The sequence below is a fragment of the Mustela putorius genome, unplaced genomic scaffold, assembly GCF_011764305.1.
Source record: "Mustela putorius furo isolate JIRA1106 unplaced genomic scaffold, ASM1176430v1.1 tig00000421_pilon_pilon_pilon, whole genome shotgun sequence".
Taxonomy (NCBI): domain Eukaryota; kingdom Metazoa; phylum Chordata; class Mammalia; order Carnivora; family Mustelidae; genus Mustela; species Mustela putorius.
The window spans coordinates 10,624,604-10,652,582 of record NW_025421375.1 but is presented as its reverse complement, the minus strand read 5'-3'; the positions used below and the strand labels follow the sequence as shown (position 1 = coordinate 10,652,582).

The 27,979-nt window shown below is 36.5% G+C and overlaps 1 protein-coding gene across 1 annotated transcript in view; it reads left to right on the top strand.

The window, feature by feature from the left end:
• The first annotated feature begins 4,171 nt into the window (after positions 1–4,171).
• The window catches only part of ELAVL2 (ELAV like RNA binding protein 2), a 168,322-nt gene continuing 144,514 nt past the window's right edge, over positions 4,172–27,979 (top strand). Inside the window, exon 1 of the mRNA XM_045079675.1 lies at positions 4,172–4,251. The gene's annotated coding sequence lies outside the window, so the exon portion shown is untranslated. The remainder of the gene's footprint in view (positions 4,252–27,979) is intronic.

Below are 27,979 nucleotides of genomic sequence, written 5' to 3'. Positions count from 1 at the left end.
GTAGAGGTTGGTCCTTGTTCTTTTAATTTTTTTTAAAGAAGGAAGTGTGGTCTAGTGTGGTTAAGAGAATGCCCAGTTTACCTAGCTTATAAGCATTGGAGCCAATTTCGATATGACTCCAGAAATCCTGCTTTCCAACATGGGCAAAGACATCATAAGAGCACAACAACAATGCTTTCCCAAAGACTGAACCTCCTCTTAAAAGGTAGCATGAAGGAGACTCTTCAGAATCCATTACTGGATTCTTACACAGTGATCTTGTTTTTACCTGTCAGAAAGCTTGTTGAGAAGTTCCTAAAAGGAGGAAGTCAAGGTCGTTTAGGATTAAGCACTGTATCCCATTAGTCACTGAAGCCGTTAGCATGACTCTCAAAATTCACCCACTGGTGGGAGATTTACAGATGGTGAATTGCTTATTTAATACCTGGCTTATATATTTTCCAGACTTGGTTTGCTTTTATTGATTATAATGTATTCCTTGATGTATGCCAAAGAAACTGTTTTGTCCTCTATTTTCTCCTGCTACATAGAGCTGGCCCTGAAATAAATGAAGCCTATAATAGTATTAATAAAAATAGAAAATAGAACATAGAAAATAGAACATATTACCTTTGTCAGGTATTAAATACTCTCTTTTCAGAATGTACTATATAATAGGTTATTGTGGAATGTGCTAGGAAATTTTGGTAGAATAAACATCTTGAAGGATGGTAGATTAAAAAAAATATCTACAGTTTTTCTTCGGATTTGTTATATCCTTCCCTCCTAGAAAACTTGCAGTTTACATTTAGGTATATGACTCTGGCCAATTTGCTACAACTGTGTTCCACACGAGACTCAAGTTTTCATTAATGCTGAGTGCATTGATGTGTCTTAATAATCTCCAACTGTGCTAACTTCTCCCAGGTGCAATCTTACGTTTCACAGGGTTAATACGTTTAATGTATATACTTACTGGAGCTGTTTTTATCCCATCTTAAAAGTTTCATTTAGTAAAAGACCCAGTTTCCAAATTTATCGTTCATTTCTTTTGTCTACTTTTCAAAGTGTCAAGGAAAATACCTTTATTCCATTCGTTAGCATTCCCATCCCTTCCGTTACTCCGCTCCTAATGATGTTGTTCTAGGTTGGAGGAACAGAAAGGGTGATCAGAGAAAAATGAATTTAGTATACTGTATATTTCCAGAATGCCTTCAAAACTGTTGAAAAGTTCATGAGGGTAGAGTGGGAACTTACCCAGCTAGCTAATGAGCTATTCTTTAAAAAAAGGTCATAGTTTTCAACCAGGATAATATGTTCAGAGGAAAGTATTTAGTATTTTGCCCATCTAGGTCTTGAGAACTGGAGAGCTTAATAACAACATAAACTTTTATTGTTTATTATCATACTTACAAATTGATGACTTGTACAAAACCATTTGCTATCTCCACTCACTATTTTTAGCTAATCACATTATGCAAAGTATTAGCAAGATAATGTAAATGCAACTGTTTTTTTTTTAAGTTTTCATGCTCATAGGAGGTATTTATGTAGAAACAATTATTTTGTTATATTTATATGTAATTCTTATTCTTCCTCATTAAGGTATATCTCTAGAGATTTCTTTTAAGTATGCCTTATTAAATCAGTATTGCTGTCAGTCAATATATTATTTAATAAGTCAATTTATTTAGATTTTTCACTAATTCTAACTGGTCTTCCTTCCTCCCCAATCATCCCCCCTTTACTTAGTTATAGAAAATACGTGAACATAAGTCTGGTACTACCTTCAAATCATAGAATTGTTAAAAGTTGTAAAAAGTAACTGGTTAAAAAAAGAGAAAGTTTTCTGTGACATTATAGATTTATAAGAACTGAGGGAACCCCACAAAATCAATACCACACCCTTCTTTTCCTATGCTAAAAGTCTTGTGACAAGATCTTTCCTTTCCCATCTACAAAAAGTGGTTTCTTATTAGAAGCAATTAAGAGCCTCCCCTTCTTTTACCTTCCCCAGATTTCAGAAGCCTTTTGAGGAAGGTCATAAAGATTTTTCTTAGGGAATTCCCATAGCCTAGAACAGGCTGCATAACCTATATACACAAATTTTAAGTGATTAATAAATAGTTGACATAAAAAGGTAGAGATGTTTCATTAGACATAAATGTCCTGTTTTCTCTCTGCTTATTGCTTTCTTCTAGCTGCTATAAGGCATCAATGATGAAAAGAGAGGAGTTGATTACGTAGTGTCAGAGACGTGACGCTCCATAAACTCTAATCAACGTAAGTAAATACCCACGCGGTTTTGGAGGTATCGCTCAGGTAGTTTGGAACAGGTGCTTTGTAGCCACATCAAGAGTACACAGCATCGCAGTAAGTTGGAAGTAGAACGCTGACCTGTAAAATAATGGTCTATTTGTCCACATAGGGAAATTAAAGCCCTGTGAGACTTCACTGTACTTGAAAAAAAAAAAAAATCAGTGTTTGTGAATTGGATTCTTCTGAACATTAACAAAATTGAAAGAGGAATAAAAGTGTATCCGTGGACGTTTTCAACAGGACTAAAGGAAGTCAGGGAAGCAAAGATCCAAGACTCCACAAAGTGTGCAAAAGGAGAGGCATTTTTAGTGCTTTCCGCCTGCCGGGGGCAGCGAGGGCGAGGCCGAGAACGGAGTGAGGCAGGAAGAGGTGTCAGGTCTGTAGGTGGGCGAGAGGGAAGAGGTCGGGGGTCGAGTCCGGGAGTTGGTGACTTCGCTGCGCACCTGCAGGGGCGGTGCTCCCCGGCACAGGAGCACCTGGAACAGTGAACCCGAAGGGGGGCGTTGGCCCTAGGGATACCCACCAGCCCGGGACCCAACCCTTCACCAGACCCGGCGTATCGGACCCCGGAATTCATTCCAGCACCCTGGCAGCCCCTCCCTGGCCAGGTGGGCTGTCGGTCTGGGTGCCAGGTTCCTCCCCCACAGGCTGAGCGCGGTCAGAGTACAAGACCCCCTCCGGCAGGGTCCTCCCCAGCCTGGGTGCCTCTCGGGTTGCTTTTCTTTCCCTCCTCGCCCCGCCGCCCCCTTGACAGTCCCTGGGCTCGAGAGCAACGCGGTGCGCGCGGAAGCGCTGTCCCGCGCCTCGCGGAGCCGGGTGGAGCTGGTGGTGCGAGTTGACTCACAGTTGCAAACTATCCGCCAGTTAATATCCCGCTCGATCCCGCACCCACCCCGCCCGCTCTTCTTGTCCTTCCTGCGCCCCTATTTTCGATTTTAGGATCTTCTGTTTCCTGAAGTGTTTGGATAAAATCGCTGTCCATGATCTACTGAGCTAGAAATGACTCGATGGTTTTCATAGTTTTTTTGAACGCTGACTGCAGAAAATGCCATGGCGGGGCGGGGGGGTTTGGAAGGAGTGTGTGTGTGTGTGTGTGTGTGTGTGTGTGAGAGAGAGAGAGAGAGAGAGAGAGAGAGAGAGAGGAACCGACCTAGGGGGAGGGCAGGGGGCTTCCCTCTCCTGGAGGACAGACAGAATGATACATACTGTCATTAACAGTTTTGACCCACCCAGACCCCACCCTCCGGTTGCATCCATCACACAGTCATTACAAAGGGGCTGCGCTGTCACACGGCTTGCCCTGCTCCTGGGGCTCTCAGGCTGGCTTAATGAGGTGCACCCAGCCGGGACTATTGTGCAGCGCGAATGAGGCAGGAACGCTACGGCAACGATCCTAGCAGCTGCTCGCAGCAGCCCGGCAGAAGCAGCCAAACCCAGACCTCAAGTGGATGGATGCCTCTAGAAGTGTTTTCCTGAACGAACCCATCAGGCAGTGGAAGACTGTGACAGGGCTAGTGAACTTAGATGGGGCATTCCTGTCCTGCAGTTGTGCTGGCTGGAGGCAAGTGCAGTCACTCGGGTAATCGCTGGGGCGCTGGGAGCGCGGCGGGCGAGGGCGGGCGGGTGGGTGATGGTGGTGGTGGTTTTAAGGCAGTCCTCAGTCCAAAGATGGCTTAGATCAATTTGCCCTCCAACCACTCAACTCTCCCCTTTACCTTTTGTTTTGTAAGCTTGGCTTTTTCCACCTCCACCCTCTCCCTCCTGTGGTGTGAACCCTGCGTCTTGCTCTGAGGTTTGTGCGTTTAAATGTAATTCTGATTGGTGAATGTTCTCTCCTCTTTGTTGTGATTACTAGAGATACTTTAGTCCTGCCTTCCCAGTTCTGCGCCCTGCACAAGCAGTTTTGAAAAATTAAGTGCAAAAAGCATGACAAAGCAATATGAGGTTGCTGTGGTAAGTGAACTTTTAAACCAAAAATTACCATTTCTTCTCGTATATTTGGTCTGTGGGTGGTTTGAAGGGGAATCATCACACACAAAGGGCTCGGGGCTGGGAAGAGGGGGTGGCGAAACAAACAAAAAACAGTAGTTCTAATTTTGTTTTTCCTTTAACTGTGGTCAGTAGAGATGTTCTGCATTTATCCGGTTGATTCTCTTGGGATGGTGATGGGCTTGATGCATTTAAAGTGGGTGAGAGTTGGCAGTCTGCAGGGTCGAGGGGCAGGGGAGGGAGGTGAAGGGAACAAGGTTATTGTCTGGTTTCTAAAAGAGCATGCAGCTCTGACTTCCTGAACTCAGCACAGTAGCCGGGTCTTCCTGATCTAAATCCTTAAGGAGAAAAAGAACAATGGGGTCATCCTCAATCACTACAACTACTGCTGTGCCCTCACCTGTCCTGGTAGACCTCCTCCTTCCATCTTCTCAGGTAGCAACATTAGAAGCCATCATTCTTAGGCAAATTCTAAACACTTAGGGATGGCAAAATAATACATTTGGAAAGCTGTAATCCTAAAAAGGTTTGAGGCTGGAGAAAAGAATTGCTTACCATCCCACTTCCCACTTCTACCTTCTCTTCTCCTTGTCCTCTCTCCTTTTAAACTAAAGAGTACAGATTTATTTAAGGGCCCTGCCCCAACCTCCTCTCCTAATCCTTTTTTACTGTTTAAAAATGGGAGGTGTGTTCCAGAGAAGGATTTCTGAGTTTTGTCCCTTTATCTCATTCACTTTCTGAGAATAGCTATGCAACTTAGTATTTGTAGTATGCTTAACCATTTCAAGTTTGGTAAAAGGGTCAACCTTTCCTCTGGAAAACTCTAAATTGGCCAGCTCTGACTTAAACAAAAAACAAAACAAAACAAAAAAAAAAACATTAGCAGTGCTCAGTACTCTTAACTTTTTCTGTTTGTGAATCTGGTTACCTTTTAATTTGTCAAGGGCTGTTTGGACCTGCAGGTTCTCTGGTGAGGCAAGGCCATCTGAGTTTTCTCATTTGAAGGACGGAATGGAAACAAAAATGCCCCCTGAGAGGAATGGTATTCATGTTTTGTTGAAACCATTCTTAATTATCATTATTTTTTATAATTATGTATGCAGTATAATTGCATATGCTTGCATTTTTCTAATCTAAACCTATAAGTCATTACAAACTTCCTCTGATCACAAAAAAAACACAGAAAATAACTTTTTAAGCTGATTACATTGCAACAGAGTTCATGAATTTTGTTGGGCATTATCATTTAATAACTTAATTTAACAACTGATTTATTTTTGGTCTCTTCTTCATGAAGTTGTTGGAATTTACCAGTAACTATCAAAGGAAAGTGAAATCACCACTGTTGCTGTTAGTCTTGCCATTTGCGATCACCTTCTTTAAAAAGTTTTCTGTTTGGGACTTTAAAAACCCAATGGCTAACTAAACTACTCATCTGTTGGTACAAGCAGAGTCAAGTCAGTGGAACTTTGAAAAAATATTTTTTTAGAAGGGGCTACATTAGAATATAGTATTTTATATATTTGTAGTAGCAAGAGTTTCAATTGGGAATTTTGCTTTTTTTTGTATTGATATTCTTGGACTATAGTCAACTAACAATATTTTTAACTCTGTAATTTATTTTGGACCATTATACTTAACTGTCATACCTATTCTGTTTTGCGATTAATCTTAATCTATATTGGTACTGCCTGGGTTTTTGGCCTTTTTTTTTTTTTTTTAATGAACATCTTAAACTGTATTTCTATAAGGAATATAAACAAAGTAAGAATTCACTACTACTGCTGTACAGATATTTGCAAGTAAATTTATGGCCTAGATAGATGCAAAGTTAGATCACTAGGATACTTGGGGGAAAACAACTTTAATCTGAACTATTTGATAATACTCATAATCTCAACTAAGCCCTCAACTTTACTATAACTTTTCATCTACACATTGAAAATACTGTTTTACTTGAAGACATTCATAAAACTTATTATTTAAAATAACTTGGGTAATTTAAAGTTGTCTAAGTGGTAATTAATAATGGTGCATATGGTTTAATAGCTTATAAACATAGATTATTTAGTGCCATACATTCCTGGCACTTTCCCTCCCTAATACCACAGTTCCTTGGCAATTTTAGATTTACTAAATTTTCTCAATAGGAAATTTCTTTATATCAGAATGTAATACTATAATCATTTCTTTCCTCCGTGTTCTAATTAGATGTCATTAGCTTATTAGAAATACAGCGGCCATGTTCTGATATTTTCCATAAATTTTATGAAAGCAGAAAACTTATAATATTCATAATAACAAAATTCTAAGTGTTTTCAACTAAGCAATATTCTCATAGAAATTGTCATTGCTTCCCATAACATTGACTCACTTTATGTAAATAGGAATCATATGTAAAGGAGCAAAATAGATGGGATAGATGTAGGGAGTGCAGGTCAGTTGCAGCTAGGGTCATCTAATATTACATTGAACATTTTATCTCTTGTAACTATCTAGGACATGAAATGTGCTTGCAATCAAACAAGCAAAAAAGGAATTGCTGAAATGGTATTATGATTTTAACAATTCAAAAATAACCTTCATTTCTTACTTCTAATTAGTATTAAACTGAATGTATACCTTTTATAAGTAGATAATCTAAAGCAGCTAAGAAGTTAACTTTAATAGTTAACATTTGTTGTCTACCTGCCATGATCCAGGCGTGAATCCACTCATATGTGAGTGCTTTATATGTATTATCTTAGTTAATCTTCAAAACACACTAGGAGGTAGGTTTTATTATGCCTAGCAACTAAGTAGAGTAAGGCCAGTCAGCTTAATGAGCATTTGAATCAGATCTATTGAAACTTGGTCTAAAATCAAACAAAATGAAAATCAAATAATAGAAAATATGAGATAATTTTCTGAATTTAAAGAGACCCTCCACGTAAAACCCACATGATCTCCACAAATTCCCAAGGTAGGAATGATTACCCTTAATCTTGGCACTTTCTTTGATAAAACGTTTTGAAGAAATAAAGCTTAGTGAAATATTCCTAATCATAACTCCCAAATTGGGTGAAAGTACATTGGGCTAATTTGTTGGTTGTTTCTCTCTTGGGACAATAATTATGGAGAACTTATTGCATTCTCCATCCCACCCCAAAAACAAGCAAAAGGAAAGCAAGATTAAATCAATTATAATGACAAAAGTATTTTCAAATAAGTACCAACAATGCCTACTTACTAAAAGGAAAACCTAACTGCAAAATTAGTTTTCCTTAAAAGAGGATTTACAATCAAATAAGTAGAGTTATTTTTTTTTAATTTTACCAACTTAAAATGCTCTTTAATTTTTCATTTTAAACTTTGAAACTTTGAATATAATAATATTTGTCTAAGTAATGAAATGTTACATGATTTGATAAGTGGCAAATCATTTAATTATCTTTTGCCATACTTAGGTATTTTTAAAGTAAGTTTGCCTTGATAATACCTATAATCAATTAACTTCTGCTGTAACTATCTTGTGAACTTTTAAACTGCCCTGATTTAGTTAACTAAAGAGACATATAGAAAGTGATGTAGAAAAAAAAAAGTGATGTAGAATGGTAGGTACTAAGGAGGGCACGTATAGCATGAATCACTGGGTACGGTGCATAAACAATGAATCTTGGAACACTGAAAAAATAAAACTAAATTAAAAAAAAGAAAATAGAATTTTCAAATGAGATCCCATTATTTGATTCCTTTTTAAATATGCAAGATGATAGACTTTCAAATATTAGAAAAAGAATCCCTTTAAAAAGCTCTAATTGTACTCTTTTTTTATTTATGAAATCCTTGAACCTAAGAGATTGGGACACAGATATTGCATCTGCTCTGGTTTGCTTATTTATTAACTTGAATCTGCAAAAATGGAGATGAGAACCCATTCAAGTTCCCTTAAGTACCCATGAAAAAATATTTAAGGACATCATTTCCATTGAACAGAAAACTCCTCGAGTTTTCACTTTCACCTGAGAAGAAATGAAAGTACTCAGAATAACTCTGTCTGCATGTTATTCAATAAATGGTCTCCTGAGTTGTTTAGTGTAAACATTTTTTTAAATTGGGTTACTTTTTTAAAATGCACAGAGCTCACATGTTAAAGAGCATTTGAATTTATGTTCTTGTCAAGGGAAGAACTTTTTAGAAATTAATTGGTCTGATTTGTGTCATCCTTTTATAAAGTGAAATCATCCAGATCTATCATATTTACTTTTATTTTCTTCAAAGATTTTATTTTTAAGTAATCTCTGCACCCAACATGGGACTCAAACTCACAACTCCAAGATCAAGAGTAACACACCCTACTGACTGAGCTAGCCAGGCACCCCATAAATCTATCATGTTTAAGCCCCAATTATTATAAGAGTTCCAGTAGCTTTTTTTAAAAAGTCTGATAACTTTTGATTTTTAAGAACCATGTTAACAATCAGAGAACTGTGGGGCTTGAGTGTTTCAACCTGGCAATATTCTAGCTGTTGGTCACATATAACTCAGCTGGATTTCACTTTGACCTTGGAGACCATGCCTTGACAGATTCTTGGATTATCACCCTCTGAAAATTAATTCTAGTTACTTACCTCACTTTAAATAAAATTCAATCTCAGTTTTTTATCATAGTTAATACAATATTTGTATAACTTTGTTTTATTCTTGATTTGAAAATTTACATTATATTACTATGTATTAAAATCACAGAACTGTATTAAGACAATTTTCTTACCCTTCAAACTCATCAAAGTACACAGGTGTATATATATATATATATATAAAGTAAATATACATATATTTAAAGTGAGGGTTTCATTAGTATGAAGCAAAAGAGAAAACTTATTAAAGCAGCTTTTCAGTTTTAAATTATGGAATAATACCATAAAACTGAATTTTATCTAATGAAAAGTACCTTAACTATATTTATTATTAACTAAAAATCTTGAGTATTTTAGGATAAGCCTGTTGAGTCTATTCTCTTCTATATCATCACTATTGCTTTCCCTTAACTTCATACAAAATGTTAATTTCACTTGAAAAATTAGGAGGTGTGGACTATGTTTAAAGTAGGAAAAGAATGACAGGACCTTAAGATAATTCTTTTATAAGTTCTGGAAGCCTTCAAGCTTTGCACCTCAATAATCCTTTTAAATTCTTTTAAACATGAAATTATTACATTTTGTGTTCAAAGTAAAGTTGTATGTTATGGATTTTCAAAGCTTCTCAGAGCATGAAGGGTTTACAGGAAAGAGCAAAGTAATACAAGCTAGATACCACCACACCTGACAGACATTGACAAAGGTTGAGAAGACAGTGTTTTAATGGATTTTTTAAATAGAAATATACAGTTAATGAAATCTGAGGTCATTACCACTAAGAACCGAGAACTCAGCTTTTTGAGTGTTTCCAATAAAAATAATGAACCACAGGACACATAAATATTTAATAAAATGTCAAAAAATCACCACTCTCCTTTGTTAAGGATAATGAGAGTAAAGATTGCTTTAGAAATCTACACTTCTGAATTTCTAATTTCTCAGTGCTTAATTTATCACCATTAAATTTGGTGTTATGGCAGAGATGGTATTTATTTATTTATTTATTTATTTAAGATTTTATTTATTTTGACAAAGAGAGAGAGAGATCACAAGTACGCAGAACAGCAGGCAGAGAGAGAAGTGGGAGAAGCAGGCTCCCTGCTGAACAGAGATCCCAATTCAGGTCTTGATCCCAGAGCCCTGAGATCATGACCTGAGCAGAAGGTAGAGGCTTAACCCACTAAGCTACTCAGGCGCCCCCAGAGATGGTATTTAATATGTTTAGTTCTTATCCTAGACAACATAGCATTTTGGTGTATCCTGCAATATAAATTAATGGTATATATTACTCAACAAACATCATAGCATGCTTACTAGGTATTAGGCTCAGTGCTAGAGCCGGGAATACCCCGCTGGGAGAGATGGCTTTGCTATCAAGCAATGCACAGTCAGTGTAGGAGACAGACATGTCAACAAATGGTTATAATGGAGTGAGATCATTGCTATCCGAGCTATGTACAAAGTGCTTTTCGGAGCGCAGAGGAAACTAGCACCAATTTGCTGGCAGTTTGCTTGAGCTGGGGTATTCAGGAAGTGCGTCTCAGTGGAGGTGAAGTTTTGCACACTGACTTTTTTTTTTTTTTTTCATTAAAAAAGTGTAATACTGGGGGCGCCTGAGTGGCTCAGTGGGTTAAAGCCTCTGCCTTCAGCTCAGGTCATGTTCTCAGAGTCTTGGGATTGTGCCCCACATCGGGGTCTCTGCTCAGCAGGGAGTCTGCTTCCCCTTCTCTCTCTCTGCCTGCCTCTCTGCCTACTTGTGATCTCTGTCTGTCAAATAAATAAACAAAATCTTTAAAAAAAAATGTAATACTGGACCTCCAAATGATATAAAGAAAGATACAGTCTAAGAATAAAAAAGAAAGAAAGAAAAAAAAGACGGTCTATATTTTTCTAGCTTTTACATTTTGATATTTGATATGTGCTTAAGATGAGGGAGAGCAAGTTTTCTATGTAGGATGCTGAATTTTTTAAGATACATTAGTGTAATTTCTCAGATACACTGCCTTTGACAAATGTGCACAGCCAGGCAAGCCTTTAATATATTGATTATGTTAGTGTTTTGTTGCTGGTAGCATAATGGATAAAGCACAGGCTCCATTTTTATTCTTCCATGCTCTACCAAAGGCCGAGGGAGGGGGGAGGGAGTTGAGAAAGAAGTATATTGCAAACCGTGAAAGGCACACAAAAGCAAAAGTAATTAAATAACATAAATGGTGAGGGAGATTGCCTGTGATCTAGGCTAGAATTAGAAGAGGAGGTGTAAGAAAGCGGTTGAGAGGAAATGATATGAAAATGTTTTAAAATAGAAAAAAGAGTTCTGCTTTATAACAATAGGGCATCAACTTAAGTGATTTCACTTTCCTTTGTGTTGCTTTCACATTTACATTGGAGAAGGGAAGTACTATTAATCTGAAATTTTCTTTACTTAGGATTAAGTTTCATCATTGATCCGACTGAAACCACCCTATTTTTCTTTCTTAAACTCCCAATTGCCTAAAAAATCTTCACTTAAGAGTGATTAGTACTTCATGTGAATGTCATTATGCATTTTGCTTTCTGATATCTTGACAATGCATTCTTGCTGGGATTTTCTCCTGGAAACAATTTTTTATTTCTTTCTGTTCATTTTTAGGAAAATCCTCTCAACATTGTTATATGTATTATTTTATAGGAAGGAAGCATGTAAAATACTCTTGAACTCATTTTACTTGTGAGTTTGAATAGCATTCAGATTAGAATGATTTCCCCAGAATTTTATAGGCTTGCCCAATCCAGCTGTATATTTTATATGCTAATGTAAATTCTATTTTTGTTCCCCTTGGGGGTTTAAGTGATTATAATTGTTGCTCTTCAAAAGCCAAACAGATGATGATTGCTGCTTCAGGAGTATACCAAAAGAAACTGGCTTTCATTAAACCTGCTCATCCACTTCATAATTATCTCCATTTTATCTAGCTAAGAAGGAGGAAAAAATGGCAAGTACAGTTCATTGAAGCCAGTTCAGTTATTTAAACATTACTTTATTGAACTAGCAGGAGGTGTAAAGTAGGGGGAATGTTTTCATTCTAACACTGATGTGTAGCCAGTGGCCCAACTCAAGAGTTAGTTGAGCATCAAATGCCAGAGGCCACAGGGAATGAGAGGGGAGATATTTTGAGCCATTCTGAGAGGAGTCCTCTAGTGGATACAGTAAATAGTACTGCAGTGACAGCTATGCTGAAATATTCTTTTTGCTTGTTCTTTCTATAAATTAAAAATGAAAGTTATGTAGCTTTCTACTAAGAGAGACTCAGAAATGCATCTGAAGTGAAAGAGTAATTTCCTATATAATGTAAAAAATTGGGGCTGGGGGCGATATTGATAAGTTTCAGATACCAAATCCTGAGACCAACAACAGAAGTCCTTCAAAGAATCCTTATGGTCATATAAGCCTTATGTTCTGATCTTGGGTCCGAAAGCAGATGCTTATGAAGGTTGATTTTCCTCAACAGATAGAGCATCTTCCCATTCAGGTGTCATGGGGCTCTGAGTTATCTGTTCCCTGGTCCTAGGGGCTATGTGGAGGGGTGGTTTTGGAATTGGCTTGTATTGGAATATGTTCCTGACCACATATATTGCTGGCTGTCCTGATGGCGCAGTGAGGGTCATTGAACTCTTACCCAGGGGAATAGAAAAGTATCCAGATTCATCTGCTATCTAAGTTTCCAGCTGTGAGAAAGCAGTTCTCTGGTGGTTCAATGAAAAATTCTGAAAGAGCTATCTCTTCCAAAATTTCAAAGAGCATGTTTTAGAAACCAATTGTCTAAGGGTAGACTCAGATAAAACATAATTTTCATAAACAAAGAAGATGGAAGATTTTATTTTTATTTTTATTTTTTACAGATTTTCATTTTTATGTTCCATTATAGTTCTGCAAGTTTCAGGCAATTTCAGCTTTTGAAGTTTTAACACAGAGTTGTTATTTTACAACCTAATTTTGAAACTTCTGTGAAATCATATTGAAAAAGGGAAAAAAGTTTACTTAATAAGAAAAAGGAAATATGTTCCTGAAAGCCTTTTGGATAATTTGCCAGAAAGTTCTATACATTAACAAAGTTATTTTCCTCTCAATTCTTATGCCATAACAATAAAAAAAAATTCCTGTTTTCATACATGTAATTTTATTTTGACTTCACAATAACCTCATAAAGGAAGAAAAATAAATAATATCATCTTATTTTATATATAGAAACAGAGTTCACAATTTTAAAACTGGAATTTGGGTTGGGGCGCCTGGGTGGCTCAGTTGGTTAAGCAGCTGCCTTCAGCTCAGGTAATGATCCCAGGATCCTGGGATCCGGCCCCATATCAGGCTTCCTGCTCAACAAGGGTCCTGCTTCTCCCTCTGCCTACTGCTCCCCTTACTTATGTTTGCTTGCTCTCTTTCTGTCAAATAAATAAAATCTTAAAAAAACAAAACAAAACAAACCTGGAATCTGGGGATACCAACTCCTTCATCAGAATTTTAACACCTGGATTTACCAATAGCTTGCCAATGCATGATGTTGGAATTAGAGCTAGACTCTAAGAATCCTTTCTAAACCCTAGGGTCAGGCTAAAAATGTTCCCAGAGAATGAATATTTTCTCAATCTTAGGTCACCTATGCAATTTTGCTTTCTTAGATCCAGGGAAAGGGTGTATTAATGGCATGCTCTCTGAAAACTCTCTGAATTAAAAACTCTATCTGGTGGTGGGACAGTATTAGAATTTTTTTGGATTCCTGTGCAGAAATATGCCAGGGCTTACATAACTTTGATTTCTTACTAACAAGGCCTATAAAAGTCATAAGTCTGAGAATATACCAACTGTGCCTAGAGCTGTTCTAGGCAAAAATAGTGAAAACTCTGTGATTGGTTTTTCACCATTCCATCACCTTCTCCTGATACCTCTGGGACCTGGCCATCCTTTGTTTCCTTAGGGTTGTGCTGTCCCTTTACTTATATTGTTCAAACCCAGGGTCTCCTAGGACAATATCTCTTTCCTATCAGGTTGTTAATCTAATAAATTATTCTCCACTAATGGGAAGATATGAAGGAAAGCCCCCCCCCCAGTTGATATTTAGAAGTGACTTACAGGGAAAATGTCCTCACTTTTGTTAAACAATCATGGTGAATAACTTGTAGGGTGGTCATGTCAGGCCAATATGAATATTTTTCTGATAGCTGCTTTTCTTAACCATGTGGCACTCCTTGATCTCTATCACTGTGGAGACTGCTTACTTATCTTGAAATAGGACAGTTAGAAATGAACTCACTCAACAGAAAAATATAACTGAAAAAAAAAACCCTGCCTTATCTCTCTATGTTTATTAAATAGAAGTAAAAGCTACAAGCTATAGTAAACACTAAAACGTACCCATGCCAATGGAATGACTGAAATTTCCCAGGGCCATCTTACACATCTTTTCTTCAATATGACAGGAAATGGTGGAAAATCAGGTTTACTCTGTGACCTCACAGACATATGAATGTAAATCAAATCTTTTAAAAGTCTCCCTGTTAAGTGTCTTCCAGAATAATACAAAGTAGAGATTTGATAATTATTCCAATTAATCTGCTCAACAGAGAGCCACACAAGCCACACTTTATTTTATATTTTTTAATTTTTTAAAAATTTTATTTATTTATTTGACAGACAGAGATCACAATTAGGCAGAGAGGCAGGCAGAGAGAGAAGAAGGGAAGGCAGGCTCCCTGCTGAGCAGAGAGCCCGATGTGGGTCTCCATCCCAGGACCCTGGGAACATGACCTGAGCTGAAGGCAGAGGCTTTAACTCACTGAGCCACCCAGGCGCCCCACAAGCCACACTTTAACTGCAAGTTAACTGAGCAACTGAAAATTTGTACTGTTTTGTTTAGTTTTGTTTTAAATCACTGGTTCATCAGAATCATCTGTGGGGGTTTTCATAAATATGTAAACTTAGACCTCACCTCAGAATTACTAAGCAGACATCCTGGGATACAGACCAGGTCTCTGTACTTTAAAAGAGCCTCCCCGGTAGATTGAGGCTTCGATCCGCAGCTATGAGTGAGAACCTCAGGCTTTCCTCTCACCAGTTCTAACCATCACTGAAGAGTCTCTCTGTGCCAGGCATTCTCCTAAGCCCTTGACAAATACTTTTCCACGTAGTGCTTACAATAACCCTAAAAGGTGGCTTTTATTTGTATAGTACTCATTTTACTGGTGAAAAATTTGAGGCTTGGAGAGGTCGGGGAATGTGACTAAAATCATATACCACAGATATGGGAGAGGCAGAACCAGAATCCACGTCTGCTTGAATACTATGAACCACTACAAGCCTGAGAAGGCCTTTTAAATACACAGATTGAAAATGCATGGCTGTATTTTATAGCTATAATTTCTAACCTAGAAGCTCCCATTTTGTTGTTTGATTATCCTAAGATTATCCAGAGTGTACAGGGATTGTTTCATTTCATGGCCCTAAAAGAGAGCTGCTATATTTCATGTGAAAGGAGATATGGTCTAATAGGTAAAGGATTCTTTAAAATTATAGGTCAACTGTTTTGCTTTCTTTGTATAAAAGTCATAGACGGCTTTCTACTTTAGGTCTTAATTCAGAAACTCAAGGTAGTAAACTACCTTCTAATTTCATGGCTAAAAAATATTCAGAAGTGACACAATGTTAGAAGAGCCTACTTTTTTCTTCCAGGTTAATTTCTTATCAAAAAATACTAAAAATTATATAAAATCATTGCTGAGAAATGCAGTTTCCAGTGTGGAATATGCAATTTTAGGATTTGTTCTTTCTGATTTGGGACTGACACCACTTTTTAGAATAGTGATGACTCATGTCTAGGACTGAAATCTGTTTTTCATGGGTTTATACATTTTCCCCTTGAATTGCACCAAAAATGGTTTTTTAATTGGCTTTAACTCATGCCCAATAAATTGGACGAAAATTGATTGCCGCAGTCATGTTTGGTTTAAAATTATTCAAGACTGCGCCATGAGTCAAATGAGTGCGTGATCGAGGGCAGCAGTGCTTTATGTCCTCTGTTTATGACAAATAATGTTTTTTCAAAACAGTCATAATTCATAACTAAAAGTTAATATATGTTCACGACTTATAAAGCTTAAAAGACAGTAGCAGAGCCATGTTAAAAAATAAATTTCTCTTATTTTCATATTCTTTCTTAATATTTCTTTCTAATATTTTCCAGTTCTCCCAAGACTACAGGTTTGGTCATTATATGCCTTTAAAATTAAATAATTCTGCATGTAGTTCTTAATAGATTCTTGGTCATAATAGTAGAATATTTTTAAATAGCAAAATTAAATAAATGAGAATGTTCAGACTATACCATCCTGTGGAGTTGAGACCGGGAGCCAGTTCCCCATTCTCTGCAGAGTGATTTTAAAGACAAATATTAAACAATATGAAAATTGAATTAACTCAGGTGACTGTTTAGGGCATTGAAATAGCAATTCACTAAATGGTACCTGTCAGGAAGCCAGTTTTTGTTCAATCTCATTATAATTATTTACTGTGTTATGGCTTTCATTTATTTATATCCCATAGAAATATACGCAAATCACTTTAAGGGTTTTGCTAGTTGGGAATAAAGGTGCATTTTATGAGATTCTCTAGCAACTGCAAGAAAGGGTATAATAAGGAAAAAGAAATGATTAATTAAATGAAAAGAACATCCCTTGGTCATAATATAGATAGGCATTAAGTGAAGGAAATATTTGATATTATTGAGTATAGTGAATATTAGGCAATTCTAAATGGGCAGATTAATTATTATCTTATATTGTATTCTTCTAAGAAACTGGTGGAGCAATTTCTGAAATTTTTGTCAATTTGCTGTATTTTTTTTTCAAAGATTTTATTTGTATTTGACAGAGAGAGAGAACAAGTAGGCAGAGGGGCAGGCAAAGGGAGAGGGAGAAGCAGTCTTTCTTCTCAGCAGGGAACCAGATGTGGAACTCAGTTCCAGGATCCTGGGATCATGACCTGAGCCAAAGGCAACCGCTTAACCCACTGAGACACCCAGGCGCCCCAATTTGCTGTATTATATATGTATTTTTCATATGTATTAAATCTCAAGATTTGTTTTTGCAAGTGAACACTATCTTGTTTATAAACTCCAGGCTGGTCATTTGTCCTCTCTATGAATCTAAGTTGTCTTTTAAGCAGTTCTTCTCCATTCAGTATCTACCACCAGCTTCCACCTGCTGACTACAGGGCTGAAGCTTGAGCTCTTCAGCATAGTTTTGGTGTGTTTTTTTGACCCCAAACATAAAACTCCCTGTTTTTCAGATTTATAAAAAGAATAGATGCTCTGAATTTTTACAAACCCAATAATGCAGAAAACATAAAGAAAAAAGGACCTAAAGGTCCAATTCCTATTACCTCAAAATAGCCACTGTTTAATGTTCTGATGACTATTCTTTATGAGATGTTGAATACTCTCAACAATATTTCATGGAAATCTTTATATATCACTAAATTACAAACATATACTCTCCTTTTCAATGGCTTATAACTGTTTACTATGTTTATAGAGTACACTTCTCAAAATTAAAATCTACAAAAATTAAATAATGAAAATGTCCTCAAAACCTAATATGACTGGTGGCTTGGACCTCCTAGGACATCACACATTCTGTTTCTCAAAATCCTATTGGTCTGACCTGAATCGTTTTAAAAGAGTAAATCATCCTAAGTATCTTTTATCTCACCTCCATTTGTCAGTAATAGACAGCATGTCAAGACTTGAGTATGATTATTTCCAATTTTAAAAAGAGTTTTATCTATTCATGTTAATTGTAATCTTTGTACTGTTGTTCTTTTGCAAATGTTATGTCATCTTTAATTTGCTATATATGTATATTTTATATATATGTATATATGTGTATATATACATGTATATATATACACATATATATATTTTTTAATTTCTGCTCTATTTCTTTAGAATTACTGGATTTTACCCCTGGAAAGTACGGCAGAGGTCATCTGATAAGTGGTTGTTAAGGACTTAAGCAATACAAAAGAAGTGCTTGGGGTCAAAGCACATCTCTGTTAGTTTCTCATTGTGTGATCTTGGGCAAATTACTCAACTTCTTCAGTCTCCTCATCTTTAAAGTGATGGGATGATTGTGAGGATTAAATGATTTAATGCGTGTAGAACATTAGAATGCTGTCTGGCATGTAGTACATACTCGATACTTGTTACCCATGATCATTATTTTCACTAATCCAATCTTTGGGGAATCACGACATTCAGTCAGAATGCTGACTGAATTGCTGATAGGGAATCAGCTAGACAGTAGGTGAAATAATACTCAGACTCATGTCTCTTTTCTCCAAGCCTAGGAATCTGAGCTCAATGTACCCTTCCTAGCAGTGTTTTTAGAGGCATCTATCGCTAATCAGAGTGCAGGCTCTGGTGCCTGGTTTCTCACCCTCATAGCTATCTTGGGCTTTTTGGCTCAAAAGTACAATTTGATCAGAACTCTATCATTTTCCCAGGGCCTTCTATCAATATTTTGGCCATCAAAACATTTTCATTATTATCAGTGAACTCCTCTTCTATACTTATCAGTCTTCCCCCATCTCTATTTATCCTCCGACCATGCCACCTCATTCCAACGGGTTTTATGTTTATTTTGTTTGTTTTTAACTTTTTAGCTTCTTAACCCTCCTTATGTCTTGATTCTGATTCCTGTAACTTTGAGTCTCTTTGCACTTGGTGAGTCCAAAATTTACACTTATCAATAGATATATCCTGTATCCAGTAGTTTTATGTCTGTTTCACTTCTCGCCCTTTTGGCTAAGATCAAGTGCAGTAGTTTTATGTCAGTATTTTCCTCCGCTGCCTTTCAAAGCCTTTCCATGATGTGACCCTGGAGGACCTAACTAACCTGGTATCTTTGCTCTCAAGCCCACTTCCTCCTCTATAGTCAGCCTGGTCTCCTCTACCCAAGTCTTGTAATTTTTTCCTCTGTACCTCATGTCATTTGCTTCAAACACACACACACAGCGCACACACACACACACACGGACATGCACATACACCCAGTAAAGTAGATTTATATAAAGATCTTTTAAAACTAAGGACTAAAACACCGTAATATATATTTATATTTTCCTCTTTTCTTACACTGTGTAAAGAGGCTCAGATCTTCATGTCTCCTTCTGATGTGGTTAAGATGGAAACATACCTTTCGTTTAGCATTCATTTCATATCTCGGAAATATTAGTATTCTAGAAAACATCAGTGTTGTATGAGTTAAATAATGAGCCCTGACAAAAAAGAAAGGCCTTTTTTTTTTTATTGTCTGCACAAGGAATCTAGAAATATCAGCAAAAGAAAAAAAGAAATTTCACAGTAAATTGTGTCAAAATAATTCAAGGAAATGTCTATTTGTTACTCAAACAGTTTAAATAGTCTGTAACACCATTCATCTACATTACATCTTCTAACTCGTGTTTACAAAAACTGACGTTTCAAACAAACATATTCTCTAATTTCTTATACCAGAATGACAGTGACCAAAGGAAGAGAGCATCATTTTTATTACAATAGTATTCTCAGTATTCCCTTAAAATGCACATACATGCTCAGTCAGAGAAATAGATTTCCCATTTAGCCACATCAACATGAAGGATCATAAGGGGTTGGAGTGATGGCAGCAGAGAGCAGCTCTGGCTGTGTGTAAGCATGTGTGTTTCTTCTCCGTGCTAATTATACTTCCTCATAGAAGCCTGGCAGTCACATGACTGGACTAAACTTTGTGTAATTCGGTCTTATCAAAATTTAAGGTGCATTTAGGACACAGAGAGATGCTCATGGAAGTTTAAAATGAAAATACTGGGGCGCCTGGGTGGCTCAGTGGGTTAAGCCGCTGCCTTCGGCTCAGGTCATGATCTCAAGGTCCTGGGATCGAGTCCCGCATCAGGCTCTCTGCTCAGCAGGGAGCCTGCTTCCTCCTCTCTCTCTCTGCCTGCCTCTCTGCCTACTTGTGATCTCTGTCTGTCAAATAAATAAATAAAATCTTTAAAAAAAATTTTTTTAATGAAAATACTGTTTTTTTTTTAATTGTAATCCATATATGAACTTAGACCTCAAAAAGTTTAAGATTCATTCTTTGATCAGGCTACAAAGTTTTGTTTCCTTCCATTCTACTTATTCACTGAAAGTCCACATCTATAGCTGCATCTCTGTTAATCCATGGCACTGCTAGCCCAGGAGGGAACTGTGAAAGTATAAACCATAAGCAAATTTTAGTATTCTTTTGATATGATATGTTTTCCAATGTCAAGTGGACATTGTTTCATTCAAAACAAAAACTATTATAAAAAGCATATTCTCTTGTGTCCTTTATATACTTTACCTCCATATTTGTTTGGATATTTATACTGATAGATTTATCAAACACAGACAATCTAAGAACTAGAAAACTAGAGCAGAAAGTACTGTTAGCTTATGTAAATGGAATAAATGTAATAGCCTATAAAAATGTGGAGAGAGGGAATCAGCCTAGGGAAAGGCCAGTGATGAGGAGATTGAAACCGATTTCTTCCAAGGTCATAAACAACTAAAGACTTTTAAATTCTTGCCTTAGAGTTAACACAGAATGGTAAATAATTATGGATAATACATGCATATATATATATATAATTGAATAATGAAAGTATCTCTTGGCATTAAATCAAAATGCTTTAATTTGATTAGACTGTGATGGTATGTATTTCATTCAACTTGATTTCAGTGAGTAAGTAACTGAATTATAACTTACACTTAATGCCTAACAGCAATATTTTGAGGTTAACTAAAGTAACAATGGTCATAGTTAATGCTAAAGAGAGTAACACACTGTACCAAGAAGACATTCAGGAAAGCTGCTCTGTATTCCTATTAATCTTAAAATGTAACCCATATTCCTAATTCCTCTGTTACCCTCCTGAAAATGAGAAATAATTTATGTCCTTCCCTATCTTCTGGGTTACAATGATAAATATGTAAAAGTGCATTGAGCTTTTTGTGATATAAGGTACTATAAAAATCTAAGGTGTTTTTATTATTATATCAATCAAATGGAACCTCAGACTAAGTTCCTTTCTGAAGACCCACAACTTTTTATGGGCAAATCATGAAATTGTATTGGGAAATATATTGAAGCCACATAAGAGGGTAGACAGAAGATTTTATGCCTTTTGAGGCCTTTTATACTTGGTTACAATTAGAAATGGGAGAAGATATTTATCATAGGATATATCAGTTGGGATATTAATGAGAGCAAATGACTATATTTAAGAGATGCCATGTAAAAGCAGGAACTCTAATTCTTCCTTCGTCAAATAAATGTGCTAAGTCACCATTTTTGTTTCCATCATCCTAGTTACTGCATATCAGCTGTTTCCTCTGTTCCAGGAAGTTTGAATATTTTACGCTCATGGTTACATTTAACCTCACAGCAATCCTACATTAAGCATTATTATCACCATTATATAGATCAGGAAATCAAGGCTTAGAAGAAATTAAGTAACTTGTCCAAGGCCCCACAATGATGAAGTCATGTTCAGATCAGGATGTGCCTATGTACAAACCCAAACTCTTAACAATTTTCAAAATTGTAGTCCGTGGTAGAATAACATTGAAATATCTATTTAAAGGACTAATTTTTGGCAAGCTATACTATTAAAAACTTAGGAGGAGATATTGTACAAATACTGGCACTCAAAAGATGCTTGAAGCAAACTGAAATGGGTCTTTTGTCAAAGATCAGGAATAAATAGAAACAGGAACTGATTATGTATTGATCATTTGATCTTCGCCTAAAGATAAATATTATAAGGACAATATCAGTTGTCTGATTTTTTTCTTTGGTAATAGATTTATAATCAGTTTTAAACAAAAATACTACAAAATTAGGTATTTCTAAAGCTCTTGAAAATAATGCCTTTATATATCATAGAGAGAATGTTTTCATTAAAAATCTATTATCCCATTTCCCTTAGAGGGAGTTAATAATGGGGAATCCCCCCAAACTTAAATTGGCATTTTGGGATCTTTAAATTATTTTTCATCATTCATAATGCCATACAGATTATTTATTTGTGACAAAAATTAGAAGTGGTTTTTATAATTAATGCTAAAACATTTTCCTCTTCAATAGTGTGATTTTTCCTTTTTAAAATTATCCTCTGAATTATCTTTTGAAACATTATAATGTACATTTATACAATATCTTTTTCTCTCATTTCAGACTTGGTGAGAGTACATCTTTTAAACTTTTTGTAAATTCTCATCTTTAAAAAGTCCTACATGTCTTGGCAAAGAATAGTTTAAGCTGTTTATTGTATGCATATTTTCAATTTAATTAAGAAAAACAAAAATAAATATAGCTTAAGAGCCTCATTAAAGCTGGCATTCAGACTTAAGAGTATTTGTAACTAGCAGAAAAATATCTTATTGTCTGATTATTTGAAGATAATAGTGCCTGAAAGGCTGGAATTTGAAAGAATATTTCTTAAAATGCTTATATAGCAGCCACTATTTAAACCAATATAACATTATGGAAAATGGTGATATGGAAGGGAAAAGTTAGCTTGTATAAACATAAATTTTTCTCTCATTAAAGAATATATACTTCACTCATTTATCCATACACTTGAATAAAAACAACAAAAAAACTGATCTTTGGGTTAGGTGATAGGAAGGAATTTTGCATAAAGAATTGAAAAGAAATATGTTCGAGATTCATTGACTTGTATATATTTGCTCATCTTCCTATGAGTAATCAGATTAAGTACATAGTTTAAAATAATAGTTTTTAATGTATCTAAATAGTTAATTAAGTACTGAAGTATATATCTGCACCTTAATTTTTTTTTCACTACTTTTCCTGACAAATTCATTTTTAATTCTTCCAGTTCCCACTGTGATTTAAGCAGCCTTAATAGTATCAATTAAGTGTACCCTGGCATTGATCAAAGTTTTGGGGTTAAAGTAAAAACGGATTGATTTCCTAAAGCTGCATTAACTATGTGTTATCACCAGAAGGTATCTTTGTAGAAATATTGCTAAAACTTAAGTTATAAATGCTGTTGTGGAAAATGAAATGCATCCTGTCATGCACTCTCATAAATGTACACCAGTGAATTTGCAATCCACTCAATGCCAAAAGGAACAAGATACGGTGCAAAGTCATAAGTGAATCAGGCACCAAGGTCACTGGTTATATTCTGATCATCATACATTTTAAACTTCTGTGAAACATTTAGTCAAATAATGCATAGAATTTCACACCTCCTATCCATAAAAGCAGACATAAGGTATAAAGTATAAAAGCAGACTGTAGGTATAAAGTGTACTCTAAGAACCATGTGGTGTCAAATACACACATGGAATTTTTTGAGTTCCCTGAATTACCCCTTAGTAATTATCTGGGTAAAGGGGAAGGGGGTGAAATAGAACTCTTATTCCTGTAAGCAGGTAAGCTGATTCTCTTCTGTGGTAGATAATTTCTTAGGCTTTTCTAAAAATTACCCTGGAATCTCTGGTGGCTCTATCACATCAACAAAAAGGTCAAGTTAACCTCACTTTATGGTAACTCCTCTGTATCCAGTTGATCTGCTTTTCTCACAATAGAAGGAATACTTTAGATTGCATTTAGAATCAGTTTCTAATACTGCAGCCAGGGAGCTTCTTTTGCCCCGTGCTCTGATAAAGACAGAATTCTGTTCTCTATCAGATTCTTTAAATTGTTCCTAACTCTTATTTCACCAAACTTCCCACAACTTTATACTTTTCAGATTGTTTATGCAGAGTAGCTATGACTAAGAATTATGATCAAAATGCTGTGCCCCTTTGGTAGTCCTCCTCAGTTTATGCTCCCCAGATAATTTTTAAAACCGGTGGGCTTTTTCTCACACGGCTCCCCTCCCCCCACTAAAAAAAATAAAACAATATCCCATTCCAGGCGCCCCCTCTCTGCCTGCCGCAAGCATTTTAATGACAGTTTACTTTAGCGGTCTATCAGCCGACTGCTGCCTCTGCCACCTGAATTTCAATTTCTTAATTTACAGCTCAGATAAAACAGAATGGAGCAGGATCTGGGCTGCTCTCTACATTGGGTTAGCCTTATCAAGCGTGAAGTTTGGCGCATTGCAAACCTATTCAAGTGATTATCTGTTGAGGACCTCTCGAGCCATCTCCATCTCTGCACCGGGCTGATAAGACAGCTGTTTCTCTAGCCGCCCCGTCTCCCCGGGCCTCAGTCTTCTTCTGATACAAACTCTGCCTTTGTCATTGTGCCCCGGTGCGGTCACTTGCTCTATGGGGCAAGGGTTTGATCTGAACACACATGGGGGGAAAGTGCAAATGTGTGAGAGAGCAGAGGAGAGAGGAGAGAGGAGGGGGATGGTGTAGGATGGGGGGAGGAAGTAGGGGAGGGAAGGAGGGTTAGAGACCAGTGGAGGTGGGGGCAGGGCTGCATACCGGGTGCAGTTGATAGCCCTGATTGACTGGTCGCTCAGGCCGGCTTTATTATTTCAAATTAGACGTGCATCGCACACAAGTGGAAACATAAATCTTCAATATGAGAAAGAGCCTCGGAGCATCGGAAGCAGAAAAACCGTTTCTTCCCTGGTCCCGGTAAAGGGGCCGGCCAAAAGACTGATTGCCACCAGCTGAGACAGATGGTTTCCTTTAACTTTGGAAACTGCTATTTTTAATTACTTGTATTAATTTTGCATGAGATGTATCGGCTCCAGGAGGAAGCTTAGAGAAAACTGTTAGCATCCCTGAAAGAAACGGACACAAAGCTCTGATTTGCCTTTTCTCACCTCCAGTTTTTCCTACCTCACCCTTGACTGGTCTGCTAGACCTCTCTTTGCATGCTCAGCAAAGATGTGAGTTTATTCTACTTAAAGTTGCTACTGTGTAAAAAAGAGGAGGAAAAGAAATCTGAGGACATTTTGTGGGAAGCTTTACATAAATGATCGTCGATCCGAAGCTGCAAATATATTTTCCGAGACACTCTGGGGCACGTGCAACAGATCGTAGTATGAATCTGAATATTTGCAGTCAAATCACTTAAAGGAGAATGAACTTTGTACAAATTTTACCCAGGGGGAAAAAAAGGTGGGACTGGGGAGAGAGCACTCTAAGTTGGTCTCAAAAGATTTACTGTGACACTAGATAACATTTAAAAAAATTTAAACACTTAAATAAACAATTTACATGTCTTTATGTGTGAGCAGTATCCTAAGGTTTTAGGGGAATTCTCCCTGAGTCTACTGTCTTTACAGTTTTTTCTCTCGGACAGGAGTTTAAAGACAAAATGTAAAGAGAAAGTGAAGGATGTTTGTGATCCTGCTCACTGCCGGTTCTGGCACTGTCCCTGATGGAAAGTGTTTGCAATATAAAGAGTCCTTTGCAAAATAGTCTAGGAGGTCACTTATCTTCAGATAAAAGACTTTGCCCTATTGCCAGTAAGTGGATGGAGCCGAGGAGGAATTGAGGGTGGGGGTAGCGAAGGGGAAAGGGTATGGGTTTTTTTGTTGTTGTTGTTTCGATTCCTGCTGGGAATTTTGAGGATTAAGAACTCTGGAGTAGGTTTAGCAGACTTTCCGATGACTACCTGGATTTGCATTTATTTTGCATGAATACTTTGATGAAAGACAGGCTCATCTGGGCAAGGGAGCATGTGAAAAGAGAAGTTTAGTGGATAGTGTGCCCAGAGTTCAGAACTCTAACTATCCTGATGCTTTGTCACTAAGGCCGAGTTCTAGCAAAAGCCGCCTAATTTGAAATAAACGTGTTTCTATGAAGTAGGACAGCCTCTTCCTTAAAGTCTGTGCAATGAAACATTCCCAAGAATTGCCGTTTCCGTATATTACTTGGGAGGGACAGAAAACACTATCCGTTAGGCTTTGCAAACCTTTATTTTGGATCGGTTCGCCTCTGTCCATGGTGCTAATTCCTGCCTCATTTCCCTTGCCCAGTTGCCACGCTCTAAACTCAACGTTGGTGTCAATTTTCTCCACAACTTTTTTCCTGTTTTCTAAACTGTAGAAGGTTAAGTTGACATGCTCCTTTAGGTAGAACAAATAAAAGAGTAATCACCACGCTATATAATATCTATATTTCTCACACAGGCATTAAAATGACATATTTCTAACATTTTGAACTGCAGACCCCACCCCCACCCCAAATTGCCCAACAAACTAACACAAAATATTTTTATTCTTCTGAGAGGGTATAATATTTGGAACTATTGCCCTAAGCCACACATTGTAAACTCACCTAAATAGCTTAACTGCTTTATTTACTTTTTAAAAAAATGTCACAGTAGTAGTTGATAGCATCCTTTATCATAAAATGCTAAAATCACACCCCCCCTCAACTAGTGTAAGGGAGTTATTTATCCTAAAAGATATTGCCCACAATAGCTTATGGGTATTCCTGTGAATGAGTGTTCCTTTATAAACTTTAGCAAAATAATCCATTGAATTCATTATTCTTCAGCTTTTTTTTTTTTTTGCAACTTTCTTCACAACAAACTATTTCTCCAAACTTTCAGTGAGTGACCCCTCAACTCTATCCATTCTCTGCTGCAATTTAAAATAGTACTAAGGACTTTAAAAATATGTCAGCTAAAATAACAGTCAAAACTCAGATGTCTTTTAAATGCTTTTCTAATGCAAGTTCAGATGCTGTGGATAATTCTTTACCTAACTATGAATGAAGAGGGGTTGATTACAGTTCCTTAATGTGGAGTGTGATGTTTACACAGTCTTTATTAATTACAAGATAGATTATGTTAGTATTCCAAGCTATGATAACATGAATTTCAAAGTGACATATACATCCAGATATCATTTATTTTAAATAGGCTGTATTCAGTTTTTATTTTTAAAAGTTGGAAAAATACACATTACTTAAGGTATATGTATCCATTCAAATGTTTTTAAGTTTAGAAACATTTGTTTTATTGAGGAAGTAAACTAGTATTGTAAGATATTTTCAATATTTTAAATAATTTAACTTCATTTTACCTATGTAGAAAAAACAACATGTTGAAGATGACAACATTTTCAAAAACAATTGTTCCTCTGCCTAAAGTAAAGAAAGCATATATACCCAATCCACAGAATTTAGTGTTTTGCATTTGAATGGACAAATTTACTATTTTTCAAGTAATTTCTTTAACTACCTAACACACAAGCTAGATTTTCACCACTCCACACCACACCCAGCTGTCCTTATCCACCCTCCCCCTTTTGGAAAATATACCACTTCTTGTAGAAACAAACACACATCAAAAAATAAAACAAGGTATTAGTTTCCACCCAGTTAGAAGATACTTAGGTAGTTTTAAGTTAATGGTAAAGATTTCCTACAGAGTGCTGATAATATTATATGAATATATGCAACTAATTCAATATTAAGAGCATGTTAACAAGGGGAAAAGGCATTTCACCTCATAAATAAGTCTGCATAAACAGTATTACATTTTTATATAAATTGTATTTATTACTTTAAGATTTATTTCTCTGTACTGACCTGGGGCTGAAGGGAGGGGTTGAAGAAGATGGTAACACACAATCTTCCAACTATTTATTCATACAGTGATTAATCTACTTTAGGTAAAGTGGAGTCTTTCTGTCTTTTCCCTTGACTTGTCTCTCCCTCAGCCCCTTTATTCCATTTCCACAAACTGTTTTTCTTTCTACTTCCTAGGAGTTCCACCCAGGTCTAGAAAATAGCTTTAACTTGAAATTAGGACCCCAGTCTTATTGTTATATAAAAAGTGGGGCTGGGGATTAGGACATGGTAATTATAAATTATAAAATAACAATGTTAATTATAATATAACATGTAGATTCAGGCCTCCTTTTCCAACCCCATGTTATTGTCATGCAAAGTAATAGAACTTGAACATATTACACTGGCTATACGGGGAGATAAACAAGTCTCCTGTTCTTCGCCATTAATCATTTATCCACACTCAAGGACATTCTCAAGGAACTCTGAATTACTTCACCCTTCACTTTG